Below are 26,362 nucleotides of genomic sequence, written 5' to 3'. Positions count from 1 at the left end.
ATGGCAGCTCATGATTGTCTTTAACTCCAGTTTCAAGGGATATGGTACCCTCACTCAGACATACATATAGGTAAGACAGTACTATACATACAACTAAATCTTGAAAAGAAAAACATTTCTTTTGAAAAAAATCCATCAAGACATGTGAAATCATGTGTTCATACCAGACATCACCCAAGAGCCACTCATGAATGTTCACAGTGGTTTTATCTGGATGCTGCAGGTATCTGACCAGAGGTGACTGGATGGGAGAAATTTTAGAATCTACAACTGGGTGGCCCTATTCACCACTCTCATGTGCTCTGTCACAGATGACTCTCACTGTCAGGACCTACACCCTAAAAAGATCTATTGATACAAACTATAAATTAGCTTGTGGTGATAGTGGATCAAAGGCAGGTGATGAGACAAGCAGACAAAGTTGCTGAAGAACTCGAGGAAGATTTGGAAGTTTCGGATGGCTGGTTCTGTTAGCTAGAGTGCAGTGGTATCTTGTGGGTGGATACACATGTCAATGTTATATAATCTTACATTTTAAATATGCACTGTGGCTGTAAATTATACACCCATGAAGCTGTTGAAAATAAGTTACCATTGATGAAGGTCATTGTGAGGACAGATATTCCTGGGGCCCAGCACACAGCAGGCACTGTACAAGCAGAGCTTCATCCTACAGGCTTCTCAGAGTCTCACAGTCTCTCAAAGGCTCTCCATGGCCTCTGCTAGGAACCAGAGAGGGGGTGGGGGAACCTGCTCTGCTCTGAGACTCAGGTGTGTCACTCCACATAGAGCCTCAGGTCTCAGCTGCACCCAGCATCCTGAGAGGGTGACAGCTGCCATCACAATGCATGAGCCGGATGCTGCTACCTATCCCCACAGCTAACTCAGGCATCAGGACCTGGCCTCCTTGCTGGTCCACATCCTCTGTGCCCTGTCATCTGGGCTTCATTTCTCCCCCTGGCTTGTTAATTCTGAAACCCCTTTCAGAGAAGGGGACATGTTTCCATTGTTATCTTACCGCAAGGCCTATGTTAGTCACACCAGGCAGTGTACACTCCTGTGGTCAGCTGGCAGAGAGGAGTGTGAGACCACGTTTTTTTTTTCTTTCTGATTACAGTGGTTATGTGTGCCGGCCAGGCTGACATTTTCCACTCTTTTCTCTCCTGGAGGGATGGGGCTCTTTAGAAACTGCTGGTTTAATTTGAAACGCCATCACCTAGTGGGTAGCACATGTGGACAGTATTGGATTTAGTGTGCTCTCAGGGAACAGAATTCTAGGTAGAGGGAAAGGCAGGGTGGTTGAGGAAACTGTGAAAGTGGGGACACAACCTGTCTAAATGGTGAGCTGGTGACACAGAGCTCAGTTTCTAACTTTGCAGCCCGGGCTGATGCCAGCCTGTTCTTAATCACTGGGGTCCCAGATCTAGGCCGATTTTGGTCAGAATCCCACAGTGAGAGCAGCTTAGTGAATGGGTTTGCACACAGAACACAGAACAGGGACAGTGGCCTATACTGACAGGTCTAGGGAGGGACATTAAACAAAGGTCTCAGTCCTGACTGAAACCTGGAGTCTCCACATCCTAAGATGAAATTGTCACAGGCGTTCGAGGAAAATCAGACCCCTGTCATCCGTCTGCAAGATGTTGCCAACTGTTAACACCTCCCAGAGGAGTGTCATCCGATCCCACTCTGGGAAATGCCACGTTCAGGCATTTAAAAGTCAGTGTGATTCAGGGACAAACTTTCCCAGCGTTGGTGGGCTCCCCTTACGTCTGAGCATGGAGTGAGGGGGTGTGGACATGTGTCTGTGCTGTTCCTGTGACATGGGACATCAAACACAAGAGATCGCCATCCCATGGAGCTTCTATTCTGGTGGCGGTGGTGGTGGGGCACAGAGAGGTGACAATTCCAGAGAATGAGAAGAAGTTTGGTATGGGGATGCATGGAAGGTAGGAAGGAGAGCAGAGTCTAGATGGGGACCCACTGGGGACAGTTGGGACATGAAACTGAATAATTAGAGGAGACTGAGTGCACAATGGAGTGAGCAGGGGGTAGCAACAGCCCAGAGGTAGTGAGTGGGGTTTCCCAGCTTCAAGCAACAGGAAGTTTATGTCCCTACGCTCAGGCCTGCTGAAAGAATATGTGTTGGCAACTTGTCAAAGACTAGAGTCACTGGAGAGATGGGAACCTCAACTGAGAAAATGCTTCCATAGGATTGGGATGCAGGCAAGCATTTTCTTAATAACTGATGTGAGTGGGCCCAGCCCATTGTGGGTGGTGCCATACCTGGACTGGTGGTCCTGGCTTCTATAAGAAAGCAGGTTGAGCAAGCCAGGAGAGCAAGCCAGGAAGCAGCACTCCTCCATGGCTCCTGCCTCCAGGTTCCTGCTGTTTGAATTCTTATCCTGACTTCCTTCAATGATGGACTATGATGTAGAAGTGTAAGCCTAATAAACCCTTTCCTCTCCAGCTTGCTTTTTGGTCATGGTGTTTCATCACAGCAGTAGTAACCCTAACTTGGACAGAATGGAGAAGGAATTTGAAGATGGAGAGGGCTTCTTGGTGGAGCTACTGGGGGGACTGAAAGAACAACCCTGTGATAGCAGTTGACACCAGCTACAGGCAGGGTGCCCACACAAGGACAGGCCCTGGACCAGGACCTTCTTTTCTTTCCTGAATCCCTTGCTGAGGCTCCCTGATGGCAGAGGGGATGTGACAGTGCCCCCTAGTCAGCATGTGAAAATTACACCTGTACCAACTGCTTCCAGCAGAGCTGAGCACCCAGCAGGTGTCAGGAAAGCATCTGCCCAGAGCCGCCTATGGGGGCGCGTGTCTTTGGTGTCATTAGAAGAGCTGAGTCCCAGAGAGGAGAGGTGGCCTCTTCACAGTGGCATAATGGAGCTGGTGAAGGGCCCCAGCCCTACCTGGCCATCTTCTTGGGGAGGGGATAGTGGTCTATAGCCGAGGACTTCCCTTGCCGAGACCCCAGACATTCAGCAGAGAGGACCTGGCTGTGTGCAGGCAGCTGCTGGATGCCTTTGCTCGGGCACAGAAACTCTCATTCCTCTCTGACTCCTGCCTCGTATCCAGGTTGGGCGGATGGCAGTGTGGCCCACTGTGAGGGAATGCCCTGCTGGAGGGACAACTGAGCAAAGCTGAACATCTCAGAACAACGTACCAGCCTAAGCCCATGAGCAGTGTCCTCATCCTTTCTGAATACAGTTCCTCATGTTCCCCCAGCCATAAAATTGTCTTGTTGTATTTTGCTACTGTTACAAATCATAATGTAAATATCTTTTGGAGATCCAGGTTTGCCAGAGGGGTTACGACTCACAGGCTGAGAACCACTGCTAGAGTCTTAGCTCTCCTACTTCTTTTGTTTGTTTTGTGTGTTTGGGTGTTTGGGTGTGCATCAGATTTCCTGGGGCTGGTTTGTGAGCCACCTTGCGGCTCTTAACTGCTGAGCCATCTCGTCAGTTCCTGCCAAGTCTTAATGTTGATACTTAATAAAATTTTTCTTTAAAAAAACCTTATACTAATCACACAAAGTAATGAATTTCACTATGATTTTATGCACACGTCATGCATTGTGGTCATATCCACTCTCTACTGTCACCCTGTCTTGTTCTCTCCTATGCTGGTCCCTTCTCTTGTCCCAAATAACCTCCCTTCTGCTTTTAAGACTTTCTGTTTTAACCTAGATTCCTCCTAGGGTCTTAACATCTCCAAGCTGATAACTATACCCTGCACTGTTGGATTCTCTCTCCCATTCATTTACCCATCCATTCATTCACCCATTCATTCACCCATTCATTCATTCACCCATTCATTCATTCACCCATTCATTCACCCATTCATTCATTCACCCATTCATTCATTCACCCATTCATTCACCTGTATCGATAGCTAGGGCAGCCCGGCAGAAAGCGTCTACAGCAGGGCTCCGGCGGATGGAGTAAAGACTTATCATTACATTCACCCATTCATTCATCCATTCATTTACTCATTGTCTTAATTTTGTTCCCCTTTGCTGTGATAAAAAAATTTTACTAAAGTTACTTAAGGGCTATTTGTCTCATGATTCCAGGTAACTGTAGATCATTGCGGGGAAGTCAAGACTGCAGGGTCTTGAAGCAGCTGGTAATGTCACAGTCAAGAGCAGAGAGCAGAGAATAATGCAAGCATGCTAGTTCTCAACCCTGTCTGCTTACACAGTCCAGGAACCCCAAGTCCAAGGGAAGGTGTCACCCACGGTGGGCAAGCCTGCCCTCATCAATTAGTGCACTCAGGATACCCTCACAGACAGTCTCAGAGACCCTTCTCCTAGGTGAGTCTAGATTGTGTCCAACTGAAAACTAAAACCAATCATCACACTTGTTCCTTCCTTCATTCACTTATTCAGTTACTCTTTCATTAGGTTGTTATTAATTAAAATATTCCCAAGGTACCTGCTACGTGCTGGACCCAATGCTGAGAGGAACGTTATCTGGGCACCAGACAGAACTTTTAGGGGGCACCATGTTCCCATCTTATATAAGAAGATACTGGGGTCAGAGAGGTTCTGAGATCCCAGAGGCCACACAGTAGGGAGGGAGGGAAGGAGGGAGGAAGGAAGGGAGGAATGATCAAATCAGCTCAAAAATAAAACACTAGTGCTTGGTGTTCACAGGTCTGAGATGAAATAGGCACGCTTAAACAGCACCCTGTGTGTGTGTGTGTGTGTGTGTGTGTGTGTGTGTGTGTGTGTGTGTGTGTGTGTGTGATGGTATGTATATGGTGTGCGATCATATGTGTACACAAGTATTGGTACTTGTGTTCATGGTTCATGTGTGTAGGTCAAAGCACAACCTTTGGGTGTCAGTCTGCACCTTTCTATCTCATCTGAGGCAGGACCTGTTTGCCACTGAGAGCTAGCTAGCAGGGCCCGAGCTTCTGGTTTTCCCAGCTCCCAGCTCCTATAGGTGTGCTAGGATTGCAGATGTTTACAAACTCTGTCTAGCCGTTACACAGATTCTGAAAAGAGTCTCAGCGCCTTATTTTTTATTCATCTTTATTTTGTATTGAGGTTTAAACCCAGGAAGCTAGGCAAGGGCTCTACCCCTGGACCAAACCAGCCAGCTTGCTATACAGAGGGAGAAACTGGGGTCCTGAGTGATGAGATGGGTTGATCTCTGAGGACTATGCTGCTGGCAGCCTGGGGGGAATGGTGTGCCACTCTGGCTAGGTGTCAGGACTCTAGGCTGGAATCCTGTCAGCCTTTCTTCTACTGTGAGACCCTGGGCGAGTGTCTACACCTCTCTGAGCTTCTCTTCTGAAGTCTGAGTCACAGTACTTGGTGCGCAGGATGTGGGAGGATGCCCTGGGCCAATGACTCCAACATGCTGGACTCAGTGCTGGGCACACAGCAGGAGCCCTGGGCCTGTCAGCCATTGAGAAAGAGACCCAGGTTCTGAGCATCCTCTGCACCTTTCTGTCCTGGAGGCTGGGCTTCTGGGGTCACAGATCTCCCTGCAGGCCCTCTCTCTTGCTTCCACTGGGGTGAGGGTAGGGGGGCTGCTCAGTTCCAAATGTTCCTCCTTCCCTGCTTTCTTCTTCCCTGTAACAAACAGCTTCACTTAAAAAGCCATCTGGGAGGATGGATGGCCCAGGCATATTTGGTGGAATTCGTTTTTCAGAGAGAAGAGCCAAGAAATTAAAGGCGCAGCACTTAGGACTGCAGTCTCATTAGGGCCCATAGCTCTGACTGTGGGATTGTATTTCTGAGTTAGACAGTTTCTCCCCACCCCCACTGCCTGATGTCGCGAGCTTGGTTTTCATTTGTTTTTCAGAGGCCTTGTCTTGGTGTCCCGGGTTCACATGCTCCCTCTGGATAAGTCCCTTCTTCTCCATCTTCCACCAGGGACAGGCTGTACCTGGAATCCATCCATGTCAACTCTCCTCTTCAGCACAGTCATGTCCCCACTTTACTGGTGGCATCCCCCTCTCTCTGCAGGGGTCAGCTTGGGGCCAGTGGGCAGATGTCTTGAGAAAAAGAGATGCATCCAAAGCAGGGGCAGATGAAGGCCCTGAGGAGGGCTAATGTGTTTCTTTTTCCTGGAGGTTGTCCGTGGACAGCTGAGCATCCATCAGGGAAGCCAGGGGCCAAAGAGATGAGGAGCCTGAACTTCAGAGACTGGGAGACCTGATCAGAGTCCTGGCCATGAGGCATCGGGCTGTCAGCCACTGTGTTACCTACCTTCAGACTTACTTTCCTCATCTGGAAAATCAGGTGAAATGAGAGTAGTCCCTACTTCCAGGGTTGTCATGGAGACAGCAGGACACAGTGAGTACAGAGGACCAAGCTCAGTGTCTGGCACAATTTGTACTTCTTAGACAACGAAGATCACCAGAATGGGTCCATTCCCCTATAAGATGTATGGCTTCACATGGCTGTAGTTAAAGATCCCAAGCTCCAGCCTTCATGATGCAATCAGCTGGTGGGAACAGGACACTTTGAGATTCTAAGGCTATAGGATACTATGACAGGGGGCCTCCAGCAGATTTCCAGGATGAACCAACAGGAGTGTTCCTTTCTTCCACCTGAGCAACCACAGAAAGGAGAGATGGTGGGGGCTTTGTTTTGTATGACATAAGACATCAGGTGGTAGAGGCATGTGCTCTGAAGAAGGAAAGCAGCTACATGGGGCCTTACAGCTCACTGTACTAGGAGCATTTCCATGTGACAGTCTGGCCAAGTTCTAGACTTGAGGAGCCGAGAGCCACAGGAGGCCTAGGCAGCAAGGACAAGTAGCATAAGAGAGTTGCATGGGGAGATGGAGCTCTGAAGATGCTCAGGGACCCTTTGAGTATTTGACTGAACACCAATTTGTCTAGGCTACCTGGACTGTGAGTCCAGGAAGTTCACCACTGCGAGAAGAAGGTGCAAGTAAGCCCTTTATGAGAGTGCTGACCAGACCATGGCTAGCACCAGCTAGTGTGAAAGGCACAGAGGTCTTGGGGCCTAGGTAGGGAGCTCTAGAGGGTATCCTGTCAGTTGTACAGAGTAAGTAGTCCCATGCGAATGATGCTGTCTGGCTGCATGACACTCATGTGTTAGATTCCTAGGGCTTTGTGGTTTCAAACAACAGACATCTACCCCTTGTAGGGCAGGAGGACAGACCTGGGTGCTATGAAGGCCTGAAGATTGTTCTTTCCAGGGCTCTGAGCCTCTCTCAAAGCTTTGGTAGATGTCCACAGTCCTTGGCCATCCTGGCATCCATAGATGCTTCACTCCCCTGTAAGCCTTCATTTTCACGTAAGCTTTTTTCTAAGGACACCAGTCACAGACTGAGTTCCTTAGACACTCTGTTCTCATCTGAACCAATGACAACTTCAAATGCCCCATCTCAGGAGATGGTACATTTGTGAGGAGAAGATGAATGTTTGAGGACACTATTCCCAGCTCCATAAGATAATACCCAGGGACTAGAGAGATGGCCTGGGAGTTCAGAGCAGTTGCTGTTCTTAGAACCCATGTTTGGTGGCTCCAAACTGCCTGCACTCCAGCTCCATAGAAATCTGACACCCTCTTCTGGCATCTTCCTGCATTGTCTCTTACAGGTGAACACACACACATACACACACACACACACACACACACACACACACACTTAAAAAAAAAAACCTTTTAAAGTAAAATGCCAAAATATCAATTTGTTTCCAATTTAATTTTACCACAGAAGAACTCAAGAGTATTTATAGAAATACAAAAGTATCCATATGTACCAGGGTAGAAGTTACAGTGTCTGACACCTTACAAAAGATTACCAGACATGCAGAGAGGCAAGAACACACAGCTCAAAGCCAGGGGAGTTATCTTCAACTGCAATCAATTCAGAAGTGACACTGATATAGACTGAGAAGACAGGGATATTAAAAACAATTAGGTGTCTCAGATATTCAAAAGTGAAGCAGGGACACAGACATCACTAGCAGTCAAGAGGAAAGGCAGGGACAAGACTTAAGACCACGGATGATCTGAGACCACATCAGAAGTCCTCACACAAATATGCAAAGTCGGGGGAGGATAAGGAGAAATGATTTGAAGAAATGGTAGTTAAGACATTTTTCAGGTTTGCTGAAAATGCGCAAGATGTAGGTACGAGAAATACAATGGAAAGCAGTAGTGATATTGCCACTGAGATCCTGATGTCATAAAAATATCTGAAAAGCCACCAAGAGCGAACCTGTGTTACACACAGAGCAACAAAGGTGCTGGTGACAGCTGACTACATCTCTCTCTTTTTTAAAATTAATTTTTAATTTAGATTAAAAACAATCTTATTTTACATACCGGTCCCAGTTCCCTCTCCCTCCCACCCTCCCATTCCCCCACCATCTCTTAAGCTATGGAAATGAAAAGACAGTGGAAGAGGATCTTGAAGAGAAATCTGTCAGCCTAGACTTCCATCCCCAGGAAAATGCTTTCAACAGAGCACAATGGGAGATGGTAGAGGAAGTCCTTCAAGGACTACAATGCCAAATGAAGATGAGCATCAGCACAAAGAAATAGGGTCCCCAAATAATGGCTTTGGTCAACTTGACACAAACTAGAGACATTCGGGCAGAACCTCAGTTGAGAAATTGCCTCCATCATATTGGTTTGGGACATATCTATGGGCATTGTCTTGACTGGTGATTGATGTGGATTGTTGGTCACTGTGGGCAGTGCCATCCATGGGTGGGTGGTCCTGGGGTGTAGGAGAAAGCAGGGAGCAAGCCAGGAGGAGCTCTCCTGCATGGCTTCTGCTTCAGTTCCTGCCTCCAGGTTCTTGCCTTGACTTCCCTTACTGTAATCTGTATGATAAATTAAGCCCTTCTTTCCCAAGTTTTGGTCAGTGACTTATCACAGCAACAGAAGCTGTCTTTGTGCTGTGCTCTCTCTCTGTGTCTCTCTCTGTCTCTGTCTCTCTCTGTCTCTGTCTCTCTCTGTCTCTGTCTCTGTCTCTCTTTCTCTCTCTTTCTCTCTCTGTCTCTCTGTCTCTGTCTCTGTCTCTGTCTCTCTCTCCCCCCATCTCTCTCTCTCTCTCTTTGTGTGTGTGTGTGTGTGTGTGTGTGTGTGTGTGTGTGTGTGTGTGTGTGTGTGTTTATGTGCTGTTCAGGCACACCATGTAGAGGCCAAAAGACAACCTTGGGAGTCAAGTATTACCCACTTTGGTGTTTTGAGACAGAGTATCTGACTGGCCTAGAATTTGTTGATTTCACTAGGCCGGCTGGCCAGTGAGTCCCAGGGATCCACCTGCCTCTGCCTCTCCAATCTGGCTTCACAAGCACAGGCCACCACCACATTTATTAGTCTGTTTGTTCATTTATTTGCAGTTTCTAAGGACAAAACTCAAGTCCTCATGATTTCATGGAAAGCTAAGTTGCATTATTTACATCTCTTAAGATCAAATTAGCTGTTTGAATAATAACCATAGCAGTAACACATATGCACCAGGGCCAAGGCTGAGAGGGAAAAAAATGGAAATGCATGCTATTGTAAACTTCTTATTCTATACTAGAAATGGCATGCTTTCCACCGAAATTAGATGGCATAAATTAAATATATAGCCCATAACCTTGAAGAACCCACCCCCTCAATACTGACAAATAGAAAGCTAAAGATAATTATCCTACAGGAGAATTAAGAGAGAAAATGAAAAGTATTTGAAAGCAGACAGGAAGAGAGGAAGAGGAGGTAAATAAAGGGTTAACAGAAAATAAAATCAAACACAACCAACTGAATAATGACATTAGGTGCATGCAGCATTGTCAGATTAAATTTAGAAAAAATTCAAGCCATTTATTCATTAGCTAGAGGTAATACGATTGGAGATCCAGGCACAGCCTGGTGTGATGGTGCATGTCTATAATCCCAGCACTTGTGAGGCTGTCAGGATTGCTGTGAGTTGGAAGATAGCCTGGCCTACATAGTAGGTTCCAGGGCATCCTGGGCTACGTGGAGAGACTCTTACTCAAGAACACAAAAAGAGGCTGACAAGATAGGTAAGTAGGTATAGGTGCTTAACTACCATGCCTGACACCTGAGTTTGGCAGCCAGAATCCTCATGGAAGGAGAGAACTGACTCCTGCAAGTTGTCCTCTGATCTCTCCACAGTAACATGGCACATGCATGCCCAGAAACACACACACACACACACACACACACACACACACACACACACACACACACACACACACACTAAACAAGCAAATAAACAATTAACTATAAAAAAGCCCACCAAAATGAAAAAATTATAAGCAGAAAAGTATTAAACAACAACAAAGTAAAATTAATCACAAAAGGACCAGAGACTTTGCTTCTATCTTCCCTCCATTTCAAACTGACCATGGCCACCTATCCTGCTATTCCTAAATCCAGACTGAGCTACTGCACCCTCCCTAGACCTGTCAGCACCCGTGTATTCCAGCCCCGCCTTCAACACCTGACTTCTGTTTCTGTTGAGACCTTGTCCCAGTTTTAAGACCAAGGCCGTTTTGATTCTCATATGAGATGGGCCTCTTTGCTTTTGTTCCTCGTGTTTGAGCAAGTATTACTTTCTTACTCATCATCACTGCGGGGGCGGGGGGGGGACTTCTGCCCTTCACTCCTTGCTAGACCCACCACCGGTATCCTTTTAATCTCCCTTACCTCTGATTGGTCAGAAGTGGGACACTGATGGGGTCACCGTGGCTAGTGGCAGGGCCACTGTGTGGGTATCTGATCAGAGTGACTGAGCCAGCTCTCTCCCTGTCATTACTTCTCCTTTATTACATGCACTAAGAACAGGTCAGCTCCGAGGACTCCACAATAGTGACACTGGGTGGGAGGAAACAGAAGCCTCACTTGGACCTCCATGCCTGTCTCCATTGTAACGCAGCCAGTAAAGAAGCCATGACCAAGATCCAAGGGGATCGGTGAAGGCCTGGCTGTGTTGGAGATGGAGAGTGAGGCGGGCAGGAGCCCTTCCTCTTTGAGGGGCAGTAGGCTGCCCAGCAGCATGGACTCACCTGGGAGCTGGCTAGAAAGCTGTGTTCTCTAAGTCGCTGCCTGTTCTTCTGCACGCTACTGATTGCCCGAATGGCCCAGGTGTGCACTGATGTCCAAGACTCTGTGTCAAACAGTGGACCCTATGTAGGTGCAGCATCAGCATGGACTGTGGAGCTGCCTCTCCTCACACATCAAGAGATTGGGTGGGCGCTGGTCACCCTACCAAACGTGCCAGACTGAGAAACTCTGGCCTCCAGCACTGACATCTTTCTGATGGCTGATAATATAGTTTATAGTAGAGTTGGTGAGGACCTCATGCCATGATGAGCAAAGATAAACTTGTCAGATCTGTGAGGTGAGTGGAAACACACCATGTCCTGACTCTGGTGGCCATATACACCAGTTGCTTTGGAAAGAAAGATGGAGCTTCTCGCATGCTGCGGCAGCCTCAGAAGGGAGGGATCCCATCCTTGAGGACAGGGCTCGAGGAAAGCTTCCAGAGGAGTCTGTGCTGAGCAGAGAAGAGAGGGCACAGTGGCAGCTGCTGGTGAGTCATGAAGCAGATACCATGGGCTCTTCAGCATCCCTAAAGAGACCTACAGAGGGGGTCCATTAATGGGCAAGCCCCTGCTACCTACCAGGGCTACTTGTTATCATCTCAGCCCATATTTCTATTTCTCAGGGTGAGAGTGGGATCCAGAGCTTTGCAATGCTGAACAGGTGCTCTTTCATGTAGCGACATCCCCAGTCCCATGTTTATTTATTGCTGTGCTTATTGTCATCGACAGCGTCACCTTCTGTGTCACTGTTATCCTTACTATCTCATCATTTTATCGTTACCATTTCCACTGTCACCACAATCATCACCATTAATACCATAATTATCCCCATCATTGTGATATTCATCATCACCACCATCATCATTGCTGTCATCGTCACTCTAAACACCACGATCATTACTGCCATCCTCACCATTACCACCACCGCCACCATCAGCAGCAGCAGCAGCGCTGACTTCGTCAATGCCGTCGTCATCCCTTTCACCATAATGATCATGACCAAGATCATCACCACCACTATCATCATCATCATAATCATCATCGTCATCGTCAATGCCATTCGCATCACTGTCACCGCTACCGTTGTCAATATAGGTCCACATGGTAGGCACTTTGTGTACAGACACTTGCACATGCTGATGTAAGTCCTACTCGTGCGGGATGACGTGAACCTGAAAGATCCCCACAACCCTTGTGACTTATTTCTATGTCAGTCCTCCAGACAGAGGTCATCAGGAAGACAAGGGACACCCGGCCATGCTGTTGACATTGACTTCAAAGGACAAAGGGTCATTCACGCAATCATCCCAGACAGCCTGACCACCTGGAGGCAGTGAATTCCTGGGAAGGGGTCAGGTGTCACTCCAGGGCGCTGCCTCCCTTTTCACATTGCCACCGCTATCCCTTTACCTGTCAAATGCTAGTCTGTGAAGGTAGTTTTGGGCTGAGATGAGCATGTAAATCACTAGGATCAGGTGACCCACCAGACTGGTGAGCCTGGCCCGATCAGCTGGAGGGAGGACATAGGAGAAGACACAGCAGTTTCTTCAAAGAAGGGTGGCGTAGGGTGCTTGGCCAGCAGGGGCTTTGCTGTGGAAGATCCCTAGGGTACAGCTGCTCTGCTCACGCTGGTCCCAGCCTTCTGACCACGTCCATCTTGAAGAACTGTGGCCAGCTGGTCACCTAACAACGGAAACCAGTTCCTTTAAACTAAGCCCCCACCCCCCACACACATACACTAGCTCTCACTATCTGCTCCTTCCTCTATTACACATATACATCATGTGTACTATTCCAAGAGATTATTTACAAATTACACTCGAACACATTAGCACATGCATGCATGCATGCGTGTGTATGTGTGCATGTGCACATACACACAGATAGGCATATCCTACTGATTCTGTTTTTTGCAGAGCTTTGATCAGTATGGCCATTATCACCATTGCCACCACCATCACAGGGTCTCAGGTACTTGCCGAGCTCCTGGGGGCTCTCAGCATCCAGCAGGGCATTGTCAGGCTCCTCCCAACAAACCATGAAGTAGGAACCTTTTTTCTCCCTCATCTTAGAAGTTGAATTTGGTGTGGTATGTGTGTGTGGTGGCTGGGGGTGGTGGTGGAGGGGAGCTGCTTAAGTCTCCTGTAGGAAGCAATGATTTCAGGTCTGCAGTCCAGTACAAAGTCCCCGTGGCCCCTCACAGACTGTGGCTTGAGTTCACATCCTAGCTCTATCTTTTGCATGGCAGAACCTGGAAACAGCTCAGTTGCTGCTCCTCTGGGCATGTGGTGGTCATGTTACTCACAATCTTATTTAAATGCTGTCAAGGCTGCCTTCCCAGCTTCTTTCACTCTCCCAAGGCCCCCTGGTTACTCCAAAGCAACATGCTTACCTTCAACCCAGGCCCTGGAGCCTCACTGGGCAGCTGCAGAAGCTCAGCTCCCCAGAACCAGTTGGTGGAGACGGATCAAGTCTCCTTCACCCCTCCCCCTGCCCAGCAGTGGCAGCCAGGGTGACACCTTCCCTTTCAGAGGTGACAGCCCATTAATGTGGGCTCTTGTTTGTGGCTATAAAGTTTTAAACTCTGCATCTCATACTGGGTGGGTTCTAGTTACACCAAATAAAAATGGAGCTGGCTCAGAGAGATCAAGGAAAATCAATAAGTAATAAAAGTTGCTCTGTGGAAAATGCATCATCTCCATGGCAGGAGGAGCAGGTGTCAGCCTTGGGAGAGCCCCAGCAGGTGGCTCAGCAGCTGGGGAAGGGAGGATGGGGAGGATGGAACTGTGGAGGGGCGCTGCACCAGCCAGGTGGCTCTGTGTCTCTCAGAGCTGATGTGACATTTCTTGGCACTGAGGTAGAGTAGCAGGGAGAGAAGGGTGGGTGGGGGTGGTAGGCTGCTGGTGAGGGGGTGACAGCGGTGGTGACGTGGTCATCTGGGTCACCGAGTGGCGGCCAGTGGCATGAACATATGAGATAACATGGGTGTTCCCCTCGTGTCCTAATGGGGCTGATCACAGAAGGACAGATCAGGGCCAGGTAGGGCCACACCACCCACCCACTGGAGAAGAGCTCAGTTTGTCTTCAGCTCCAACTGGTTCCCATCCCACATCACCCCCCAAGTCCTCCACCTAGGACTTGAGGACTTGTTAAAACGGCCTAGCAGTGGCCACATCTGATGTCTACAGGGCTTGCATTAAACACCTAACTTAATGATTACACATGGACTCCTCAGAGTCCCAAGAGTAGGGGCTGTTATTGTACTCAAGTGTATGGACAGGGAAACTGAGTCAGGAAGAGGGTAAGTCAATTGTGCAAGGTCACACAGCCCTATAATCATGGACCAACTTCCCCCACAACCTTTTCCCTACATCTGCTGAAAAGACCTTGTGATAATCCATCCTTTCCCTTGTTATACTGTACGGGAAACTGAGGCCCAAAGAGGACAAATGACTTGCATATTAGTGGTCAAGCCAAGTCTTTCGATTTTTGTTTAGTGTTTCTCTACTTGTAGGATGTTCTGGTCACTGTCTCCTCAGCCAATGGCAAGGAATTGACCCAGAGGCCAGAGGAGGACAGATACAGGGGAGCCCAGGCAGCTTTGGGGGTGCCAAGAAGGTGATGGTAGCCACAGCAGCTAGCAAACTACCCAGAACCTTTGACTTCATCCTCCCACCCAAGCACAGCTCAGAAACACCTCCTTGGCAAATGAGAGTTGGCAGAGAGTGAATATGTTCGTGATGACCATGGCTGGTGCTTTATTAATTAGGAATCCTGAATACATTAAACCTGGGCATTTAATTTAGATTTACAGGGATAATTTGGATTTATGGGACTAGTTATCACACATTAAGTATGGAAATGCCTGTTGGTTTCATAAGCAACATTTACTGAAGTACCTGAAAGAAAACAATAGACGTTTAATCGCTGTTAGCTCAGAGCTTCAGGATTCTGGGGTGGGGTCTGTGTCCCACAGGTGTGGGGTCTCCTGACCTAAAAACCTTGTCTTCCTTTCTGGTGGCTGCATCTTAGATTCAGACAGCCTGCCATGGAGGAGGCAACACTCAGCACTGCCAGCTGTCTTTCCTGATCCCTGCTGCCTGGGCATGGTCAGGAGAGCCACGTGGGAGCTTCTGTGATGGGAAGCAGCAGCCTGCTCTGACTCTGGCACTTGGGGACCTGTGACCTCAGGTCACACCTCTCTTCTCTCTTCCCTAGAACTTGGAACTGAGGAGGTTGTGGTGTGGTCTGGATGCCCCTGCAGGGTTCATATTTGGTGGCCTTTGCCTGGTGTCTGTCTTGGGGATGGCCTCTCAAAATTCCTGTCCACTAGAAATATTGTGGCTGTGACTTCTGGATCTGTCTTCCCCATCACATGGTCCTCTCCCTTTCTTAGAGTTTGCCCTCGCTGTCCTTCAAAAGCCACAGGGGACTAGTGGGCAGCTTACTGGGCTGAGCTCCAAGAAGAAGGGTAGTTTATAATGAAAGGAAAACCAAGGCCAGCCCTAAGGGAGTCATAGTCCACAGACACAAGAAGCAGCTCCAAGCAGAGCACTGAACAGGCCCATAGGTGTTGGTGAACGCCAGAAGCAGGGGGAGGAGGGCTTAAGGCGCATCTGCTCAGACACTATTTTATCTGAGAAAGGCCACCCAGCCTTATGGTGGCAGGTGTGGAGAGCTTCAAGAGTTCCCATCTCCACAGGTAGTTGGTGATCCTGGAACCACACGTGGCTGTGGCCTTGACTCCTGTGGGTGTCTGCCTTCTCCACAGCCATGAGCTCCATCTAGCCTAGCCTCCAGGTGCTCTCTTGGGTCTCCCACAGACTATGATTGTGTCTGAGAATCCAGAACAGGGTAACACAGGACGGCAATTCCTAGAGTCCAAGAAGGAAGGCTCTTTCCAGAACCTTGGGATGGCCACTGGACTTGAGCACCTGGCAGGTCTAAGTGTCAAGGAGTTGCTGGCTGATGGCAACAGTTTCCACACCATGACCTCAGGCGGTACAGAAGCATCCCAGCCTGGCAGATGAGATAGTTCTGAGGTTCCTATTAGTCATCTTTGCCTCTCGGGGCTCGTTCTCAGTGTCCCCTTGCTCTCTCACCAGTGCTACCCACATCTTCCAAACAAATGCTCATTCTCAGTCTTTCCCTCCAGTTCTGCTCCTTGGGGAGAACCTCCCTCCCTCCCCTCTCCAGTTCTGCTCCTTCCATGCGTCTGGCCATCTACACTGCTAGATGCTTCCCAGAGTCTTCACCTCTAGCCAGTTGTCTGTTGCAGGTTTTGGCCACCAGAGGACAGCCCTTCCCCTTCCTTCCTTCCTTCCTTCCTTCCTTCCTTCCTTCCTTCCTTCCTTCCTTCCTTCCTTCCCTCCTTCCTTCTTTCCTTTCCCTCTCTCTTTCTTCTCTTCTTTCTTTTCTGTTGTGTGTGTTCACGTATGTGTCTGTGCGTGTGTGTCCAGGTACATGTATGGGCATGCAGGCACCTGGGGGCCAGAGGTCTATGTCAGGCATCTTAATCACTTCTCTTATTTTTGAGATAGAATCTCCCATTGAACTTAGAACTCACCAATTCAGCCAGCAGGGCTGGCCAGCTATCCCCAGGGATGCCAGGACTGAACTAAAGTTGTAAGGCCTATGCCACACTTTGCTTCCTGAGCCATCTCCCCAGCCTTCTCTTGCAGTGTTTCAATAATGTTCCCGAGGAGGGGCAGGGAGGCTGTAGGAAGGACCATCTCCACAGCAGGACTTATCTTTGTTCTTCACCTGCTTGGTCACAGGAAGCCTACCATATGGCCATTGGTGTGAGCACAGAGAACAGCCATAGCAAAGGGGTTGGACTCTTAAAGTTTTGCTGGACTCATTCACCCTCACTTCCATCCGGTGTCATATGCTGGACTTTATGATTCAGTGGTTCAGAACACACCAGGCTCACAACAAACAAGCAGTGTTTCTTTTTTGCAGGGGTCACTTGATGTCTCACGGGGAACAGTTATCTTTAGCTGGGGAACAGTTATCTTTAGCTGTATGCAAAGATTTGCTCTGTTATCCTGCAGGTCCTTGTGCTGGGAATTGCTTGGCCGCTCCATTCCATAGCGACATCATCTGTCATAGTTGATGCTTTATCATGAGGCCTCAGCGGGCGGCTCAGACTTCCACAGAGCCTGCCTCTCTTGCTTCTGGTACTGTTTAAAATCAGTAGTTTTACAGATGAACCAGCCAGGCTAAGGTGGGGACAGGATGGGGAGTTAAGTTGCTTCCAAAATCTAGAGTAGCTCACCATGTGTTGTGTCTCTTAAAGGAAGTTAGACAAGCTGTCTGTCACTTTCTGAAGTATATTCTGAATACAGAATTCTAGCAGCTTCATGCTGGGGTCAGCAGAACCCTTGATGGGGTCCTTCAACCATTTGGTTTGGTATGTTTCTGAAAGTGTCTCAGGGTTGTCTCTTCCTCTCAGCAGATCCTGCATGAGTGACGTCACCGTCCTGGTGACTCAGCTTGGTTCCTTGTGATGCTAACTTAGGTCCCTTCATTATGTCCTAGCAGGAGAGCTGTCATACTGCTGAAGCAAGGCAGGGTGTCCTGATGCTCCTGCTTCCAGAGAAAGCCAGCTCATACTAGGCCTTGCCAACCATAGTTGTTTGCAGTTCTTGGGAGCTGAATGGACTTCTCAGGGATCCACAGCTGGAGCAGCAGGTGCCCTGGGAGCCACCGCCCATTTGTTGTAACTCTTTCCTGGTATCTAGTGTCTTGCTCTACATAGGTTAGGTAGACAGGTGAGATAGGAACAGAGAGCAGAGATGCCACCTGGAAGTCTGTCACCAGAGGATGACAGGGAGGGAAGGGGCCTTTCCCAGCTGAGGCAGAGGACAAGGTAGTGGGTTTGAGGACCTGGAAAGGATAGGGGAGGTAGCAAAGGCTCTCAGATTTACCTGACTTCTCAGGTTTCTTCCCTTTCTTAGGTAACACCTTATTGGCTTCAGCTATAGGATTCGGAAAGGCTGGGAGCCAGCTTGTAATTCAACCACCCGTAGGACTGGGAGGCAATACACAGTGGAGTGAAATAAGGTCTGTCTAGGAGGATTGCTGGGGCTTGCTGGCGCCGGACTTAGCTTCAGTTTCAGAGGGAGACCCTGTCTCAAAGGAGAAGTGGGGGGAGAATGATACAGCAGATCCCCTGGCCTCTACCTATGGGCTCATGCACACTCACACACACCTGCACACACACATGTGCATACATTATACACACACTGCACACACCGACAACAACATCCATTCCCCCCTCACACACAAAGAACAACAACAATGGAGCATATCTGAAATTGTAGCCTGAAGACTCATGTTAAAGGTGTGGGTGTAAGTTGGCTGGTTTTGGGGAGGTGAGTGGATCAAGATGGTTCTCACTTTATTGATGGGTTTATCCATGGATGCCGGCATTGCTGAATGCTCAGTTAGGAGGGCCTGGTTGGAAGAAGTAGGTCATGGGGAGGGGACTAAATTAGGAAGATGCATCTCATCCCTGGACCCTTCCTGTTTTGTTCTCTGCCTGGTCTCCCTTAAGAGAACAGCGATGCCCCACCCTCCACCACTGTGTCTCTCCTCACCGTCCACCACCGTGTCTCTCTCACCCTCCACCACCATGTCTCTCCTCACCCTCCACCACCATGTCTCTCCTCACCCTCCACCATGTCTCTCCTCACCCTCCACCACCATGTCTCTCCTCACCCTCCACCACCATGTCTCTCCTCACCCTCCACCACCATGTCTCTCCTCACCCTCCACCATGTCTCTCCTCACCCTCCGCCACCATGTTTCTCCTCACCCTCCACCACCATGTCTCTCTTCACTGTCCACCACCGTGTCTCTCCTCACCCTCCACCACCATGTCTCTCCTCACCGTCCACCACTGTGTCTCTCCTCACCGTCCACCACCATGTCTCTCCTCACCCTCCACTACCATGTCTCTCCTCACCCTCCTCCTCCGTGTCTCTCCTCACCCTCCACCACCATGTCTCTCCTCACCCTCCGCCACCATGTTTCTCCTCACCCTCCACCACCATGTCTCTCCTCACCCTCCACCACCATGTCTCTCCTCACCGTCCACCACCGTGTCTCTCCTCACCCTCCTCCTCCGTGTCTCTCCTCACCCTCTACCACCGTGTCTCTCCTCACCCTCCACCACCGTGTCTCTCCTCACCCTCCACCACCATGTCTCTCCTCACCCTCCACCACCCAGTCTTTGTCCTCTACCCTCCCACAGCCCCTGACTGTGGGTGGAAAGCTCTAATGGCCCTGGGTGGTGGCTTGGGCTACTACTATCCAATCTTTTCATTTCAGGCCACCTCAGGAGGAAATGGAGTGATCTGGGTGCCCCTGCATATGGTGGATCTCAAGTCTTAGTTCTATAACGGTGAGGTCTTTGGCTGTTCAGAATCTCCCCTGTGGAGTTTTGTCTCCTGTGAACGTCCCCTCCAGGAGCCACTTGGGAAAGCAGACTGCAGAGTGCAGATCATAGACACTGGCCACCGGTGGGTTGAGAGCTCAGAGAGGGAAAGACAGTTGAGCAGGGGTTGGTAACTGGGAGAACCAAGGGCACACAGGGTACCTGATGTGGCTACAGGAGAGACAGGGCCACTGTAACAGCTGCTGAAGTGACTGTTGTCCAGCTGCTACTAGAGTCCCTGGCCACAGCAAAGGAAAGGAGACCTTTGTCCCCCTACCTCTGAGCTGTCCTCTGCCAGCTCCTCCAGGCACCTGAAGCTGAGGCAGCCTGTGGTCAAGGGAAAACTAACAGCTGCAAGGCCCCATCGTCCCCAAGAAAGTAAAGGCCAAGAGACACTGGGCAAATGGCCAGCCCAGTGGGTCAGGACTTGGCTTTCGTGTGAGATGTGTCTGTTCAGTTCCTTGTGTCTGTGTGACACTGAGAGGCTGTATTCATGGATGCACTGAGCCCATCCTTGACCAAGGATGAGAGACAGCAAGATCAAAACGCTGACACCAGCAGACCTTTCCTCATGATTTTTGTTTCCTCTTAACTCATTTTCTGACCTTGAACAGGGGCCTTGATCTCTCAGGCTTTACTCTTTTCATCTGTGAAGTCAGGGGTCTGGGTTGAGTTGGCAGTGCTGTGTACAGCTCCCTGTACTGGAGGCAGAAGGAGGGGTTCTGGGGTTCTTAGGCTGTGCCTAAGCCGCATGACACTTCACTGGAGAACATGCTCAAATGTGAAGACACCCACACCTCAGCCCCTTAATGAGTTCTGTATCTCCAGGCTAATGTCGCCCCTGGCAACGCCGATCTGGTCTCTGTTCCCTTCGATACGCTTGCTCTACACACTGCTCACTAGACAAGAAATTGCCATGGGCAGCGCTCTCTGTGTACTCTGCTCTGGGCGAAAATAGACCCTTCAAATTACAGCCATTGTGAAGATTGGATTTGTAAGCTCTGGGGTCTTGCTAGGCCTGAGTGCTGGAGCTCTGAGGATTGTTCTGTTTGGGTTGAATTAGGAGCTTCAAAGTGTTGGAATTTGGGCCCACACAGAAGGTATTGAGGGTCCTGAAAGAAACAGGGGTCCCCCCCCACCCCCTGCGCCCGCCCTGGGGAAGCTGGAGCTGAGTGGGTTGCTGGAAAGGACTTCTGATTCCTCATTCTGTCACATACAGTCATGCTGGCTACTTGGGCTTTCTAAGATGGTTCTCTCCTTTAAAGTATTCATTATAGTCGATGCCTGACCTGTGCTATTCCCTTCCCTGTCCCCTCTTCCTTCAGGAAATAGAAGCCCCTGATTGCCCAGACTGTGGATACAGACACTTGTTTCTTTTCTTTTCCTTTCTTTCCTTTCCTTTCTTTCTTCCTTCCTTCCTTCCTTCCTTCCTTCCTTCCTTCCTTCCTTCCTTCCTTCCTTCCTTCCTCTCTCTCTCTCTCTCTCTCTCTCTCTCTCTCTCTCTCTCTTTTCTTTCTTTCTTTCTTTCTTTTTTTTGATGAGACAGTCTCACATAGCCAGGGCTGAGCTGAAGGCGGCTGAATTTCGGATCCTCCTGCCTCCACCTCCCTGGCTCTAGGATTTCAGGCATGAGCCACCGTGCTCAGTTTACATGGTGCTAGGGATCAAACCCAGGGCTTCATGCACGCTCGGCAAGCACTCAGAGAGCTGTATGTCTAGCCCCAGATATTGTTTCTAACCACAGACCGCTAGCCTGCATCCCTCATCTAAGGCAGTTACATTTCAAAAGCCGGCAGAGGAAGCTTCGGCGATGGCTCAGAAAGTAAGAGCCCTTTCTGTATAATCATTGGAACCTGAGTTCAAACCCCAAGAACCTAAGGAAAAAACCAGGGTGTGTTTGCACACGCCTGTAACTTTGGACAAGAAGATAACAGGGGCATGGTAACCAACAGCCTGACTCTGCTCAGTGAGAGAGCTTGTCCCAAGGGAATAAGAAAAGAACAATAGAGCAGGACACCTGACATCCTCCTCTGGCCTCTGTGCTGTGCATGGGGACATGGCCTACTTACACACACATGTGAGTGTATCACAGACACACACACCACAACAATTCATGCATATGTGCACACATGCACATGCACACCCCTCCCCCCAGTAAAGCTATTTAAAGGTGGATCAGAACCATCATAGTATTAGACCTTAGAAAATAGAGGGGGACAGGGAAGACAAGTGGGGGCATTGGGAGATGAGGATAATAACAAAGTATAATGACATACATATACTATCTTTAAAAATTAGTAAAAAGTAAGATAGCAAGAGGGAGCGTGAGACTCAACCCAGGAACGGACATGACACTCAAACTGGGTGATTGTCAATTAGAATCCTGCCTGAGCTTTGGTGAGTAGCCATTGGCAGAGCGGCATCCTTCCCTGAGTTCCCGATGGGATGATGGCAGCCTGGAGCCAGTGCTGTGTTTCCTGCTTCTCTTTGTCTGCCCCATGAGAAATATAGGGGGGGAAAGATACTTCCAACATGGAGGCTAAGAAGTCACTCCCATACTTGCCTCCAAGCAGTGCAGGACAGCTCCTGTGGAGTCTTGGTGCAGGGCCGTCCCTGATGGCCAGCGATGCAGGGTGTCCCCAGTAACAGGCAGTGTAGTTCCTCCCTTCCTTGCTTATGGCTTTCCAAAGAGACAGACTGGGGTGCAGGATCCTCAGGTAAGTCAGGTGTGACGGCTGCAGTCTGTCCCCTCTATTCCCAGTACAGGGAGGTCTCTGTCTCTTGTGTCTTACCCGAGTCTGTTTCCCCAGACTCTGTAAAACTCCCAGTAGAGTGCTGCTTTTGCTCAGGTGCTGGTGGGGTTGGATATGCCTCTACCTGCCCAGGGCAGCCTTGGGGGATCCACTCTTCAGGAGCCTTTGGCTTCTGCTGTCCTTGGCGTGAGTCGTACAGTCATCCCATTCCACTTAACTTGTATCCACAGCTGGTCTCACTGGACTAATGCAAGTACATTCACACTGGAACATAGTTAGTGGAGCACTTTGAGTAGTCCCAGGATCGATACAGGCACCCAGTGAATGGTGCAGACAGTAGTATCAGAGAAGAAACAGGAGCAGCCTGTGTATATGCACGGAGCCATGTTCCCAGGGAGGGGCTGCAGGACCTGCTCTGCTGACAGAGGAACCAGAGGCTGGAAGGGCTTGCAAAAGGTGAGGAGGACCGGAGGACAGGCTCCTAGTCTGCACAGGTGGCCAACCATGTATAGCTACTGTGGGGACTGTTCGCCAGGGCAGGAGGTGTCCTGTCCGGCCAAAGTCTTTTTTTTTTTTTAATCATTTTTTAATTTGAATTAGAAACAAGATTGATTTACATGACAATCCCAGTTCCCTTTCCCTCCCTTCCTCCCCTACCACCCCCCAACTAACACCCTACCTATCACACACCCTTTCTTCTGTTCTTCACCTGACTCAACCTTTCTGCTCCCTCATGGCCTCTGCATCCTTCCTCTTCTTCCCTTCTCATTCTCGTAGCTCCCTCCCCCCTCTTCCCATGCTCTCAATTTGCTCAGGGGATCCTGACCCTGTCCCCTTCTCCAGGGGACAATGTCTGTCTCTTTTAGGGTCCTCCTTGTTACTAGTTTCTCTGGCAGTATAGATTGTAGGCTGTTAATCCTTTACTCTATGTCTAAAATCCACATATGAGTGAATACATATCATGCTTGTCTTTTTGTGACTGGGTTACCTCGCTCAGAATGGTTTCTTCTAGTTCCATCCATTTTCCTGCAAATTTCAAGATTCCATTGTTTTTTTCCGCTGAGTAGTACTCCATTGTGTAAATGCACCACATTTTCTCTATCCATTCTTTGGTAGAGGGGCATCTAGGCTGCTTCCAGTTTCTGGCTATTACAAACAATGCTGCTATGAACATCGTTGAACAGATGTCTTTGTGGTATGAATGTGCTTCCTTTCTGCCCAGAGTCTTAGTGAAGATTGTAGCCACGGTGTCACTGACAGGCAGAAACTGTCACTGGTAGATCATCCTGGAAGAAATGGAAATGGAGAACTATGGACAAATGACTGCCCAACCAGTAGAGAATCAGGGAGGGGTTCGCAGGGGTGGGCACTAACTGCAGGAGTGCCCTGGTGTAGTGTGTATGGGTGAGGGTTGGTATTTAAGAGAAGCCTGGACTCTGCCCAGTCCACCTGCAGCCCAGGATCTGATCCTCCTCAGAGTCAGTTGGTGCTAGGGTCAGCAAGAACTGTGCTAGAAAGGTCATTCCCGGAAGAAGTCTCAAAGAGTGGGGTGTTTGGAAGTGTGTTGGGTCAGACCTGGGCTTGCTCAGGGGACACTTGCTTAGGGAAGCTTCTCTCTGCAGTGGACAGTGGTCAAGGCAGAGACGCATAACTACTTAGAGTACAGAGAAGAGGCTGAGTGCCAAGCCCTGAGTGGAACATTTTTGTCGCACACCTGTCCCCAAGACAAGGTTCAGAGAACATCAAGAGGAGGAAGAAAGACTATAGTTGCTGAGGATGGGGGTGGGAATGCTGTGAAATGCTGCCCTCTGGATGTGACTTGGCCAACAAGATCAAGCCAGCCAGAATTCCTGCAGAGATGCAGAGATGATGCCCAGGCCCCACCCTGCAGAGATGATGCCCAGGCCCCACCCTTAGCCCAGGGAAATAAAGGAAGGTGAAGTTAAGGAGGGAAGGGTGTTAGAAGGAATATGGGAAGTTGGTAGATGGCGTATATGCTCTCATATTTAATTACATACACGTAGGATTTTCTCAAAGAATAAAAAGAAATATATTGAAACAAAAAAATAATTTAGAACAAGTGCTAGGAGCCCTCCTGAGTCTCACAGAGGGACACCCATCCTTGTCTTATTCATCTGTATCCCCACCCTAAGCTAGTTGCCCTGTGGGCTGTGTCCTCTGAACTGGGGGTTTCTGTTCCTGGGTCTATACTTAGGGGTGTCTGATAACTGCACATGAAACTTTCTGCATACCTGCCGCACTGTTTTGTACAGTGGCTGTAGTGTTTTCTATTCTCACCCTGGAGCCTCCAGCTCCTGCCTCCAGTGGATCTTTGCCATTGTCTCCAACTCTCCCCACTCCTCGCCCGGTGGCCCCTTTTGAAGCACTCTCACGGTGGCTTTGCTGCGTACTTCTGTAATGACGGAGTGTCTGGGACCTCTTTCTACATACTCACTGGGCATTTGTATCTTCTCCTCAGAGAAATGTCTATCCAAATCCATCGCCCACTTAAAAATAGCCGTTTTTCAGCTGACGTACCCGAGCCTTCTGTAAGATATGCGTTCCTCTCCGACAGATGTGTGTGCTGTTCTCTGCTTTTGTGGACTCTGCTTTTGACTCTCAGGATGCTATCCTTTGGAGCACACAGGTTTTGAATGTTCATGAAGTCCAATTAGAGGTGTGATTGTTTTCTTAACTTCATTTCCGATGTTCATTAGTAGTGTACCGGAATCCACTTAATTTTTGCTATTGATCTCGTAGCCAGCAACCTTCAGTACTTTATCACAACTCATCAGGTTTCTTGAATTCCTTAGTGTTTTCTGTCTACACAACCATGCCACATACAACACACACTTGCTTTTTCCTTTCCTGCCTACATGTCTGCCATTTCTTTTTTATTTTTCTTTGCTGCCCCCCTCCCCTCACCAGCCAATCCCTACAGTGCTGGGGTAGGAATCCAAGGCTGTGCATGTGACATGCATGGTTTCCTTGAGCTGAGCTGCATTGCATGCCTACTCTTTGTTTCTTTTTTTTTTAACCTGAAGGACTTTTTCAAGTCCTTCCTGGAACTTCCAGCCCCATGTGGAACAGAAGCAGTGAGAGCAGGCAGCCTTCACAGTCACATGCGTTGTTAGCTGTGATGTTTTCATAGATGACCATCATCAGAGGAGAACATTGCCTTTCATGCCTGTCTGTTAAGTTCCCTCCCTCCCTCCCTCCCTCCCTCCCTCCCTGCCTGCCTCCCTCCCTCGCCTGCCTGCCCTCCCTCCCTGCCTGCCTCCCTCCCTCCCTGCCTGCCTCCCTCCCTCCCTGCATGCCTCCCTCCCTCCCTGCCTGCCTGCCTGCCTCCCTCCCTCCCTGTCTTCCCTTCAAAAGGGAAAGGATGTTGATTTTGTCAAATGCTATTTGGACCTCTATGAACATGATCATGTGAATTTAGACCTTTATTCTGCCAGTCTAGGGTGTGGCATTGCTTGGTCTCCATACAAAAAAACAAAAACAAAAAACAAAAAACTTGCACTCCCAGGCTAAGTCCTTTGCTCCAGCATCAGGTCTTCCTAAGTTCTCTTTGTTGACATTTTTTTTACAGAGTTTGCTTCTGCATCATTGAGGGCTGTCTATGGTTTCCCTTACTTAGAATAACTTTGCCTAGTTTCACTATCAGGATAATCCTGATCTCAGAATGAACTGGATACAATCTCTTCCACCCCCTTCTATCTCATTTGTCTAATTGTCCTGGCTGAATACACCCTTCCTGGCTGTGATGGTTAATTGTTGGTTGTGAACTTGACAAGACCTACAATCACCTTGCAGATAAACTTCTGGGCATTCCTGTGGGGGAGTTTCTAGACTGGGTTGGTTGAGTGGGAAAGCCTGCCCTTATTGAGGATGGCACCAATCACAGGTTGAGGTCTCAGACTAAATAAAAATGAGAAGGTGAGAACCAGCATTCAACTCTCTGCTTCTGGACTGTGGATGCAATGTAACCATCTGCCTCCAGCGGTTGCTATGACTCCACACCTCGATGGATTGTACCTTCTAACTATCAGCAAAAAGAAACCCTTCCTCCTGGAAGTTGCCTTTTTCAGACACCAACCCC

Source organism: Cricetulus griseus, chromosome 2 (assembly GCF_003668045.3).
Source record: "Cricetulus griseus strain 17A/GY chromosome 2, alternate assembly CriGri-PICRH-1.0, whole genome shotgun sequence".
Classification (NCBI taxonomy): Eukaryota; Metazoa; Chordata; class Mammalia; order Rodentia; family Cricetidae; genus Cricetulus; species Cricetulus griseus.
This window is presented reverse-complemented; position numbering follows the sequence as displayed.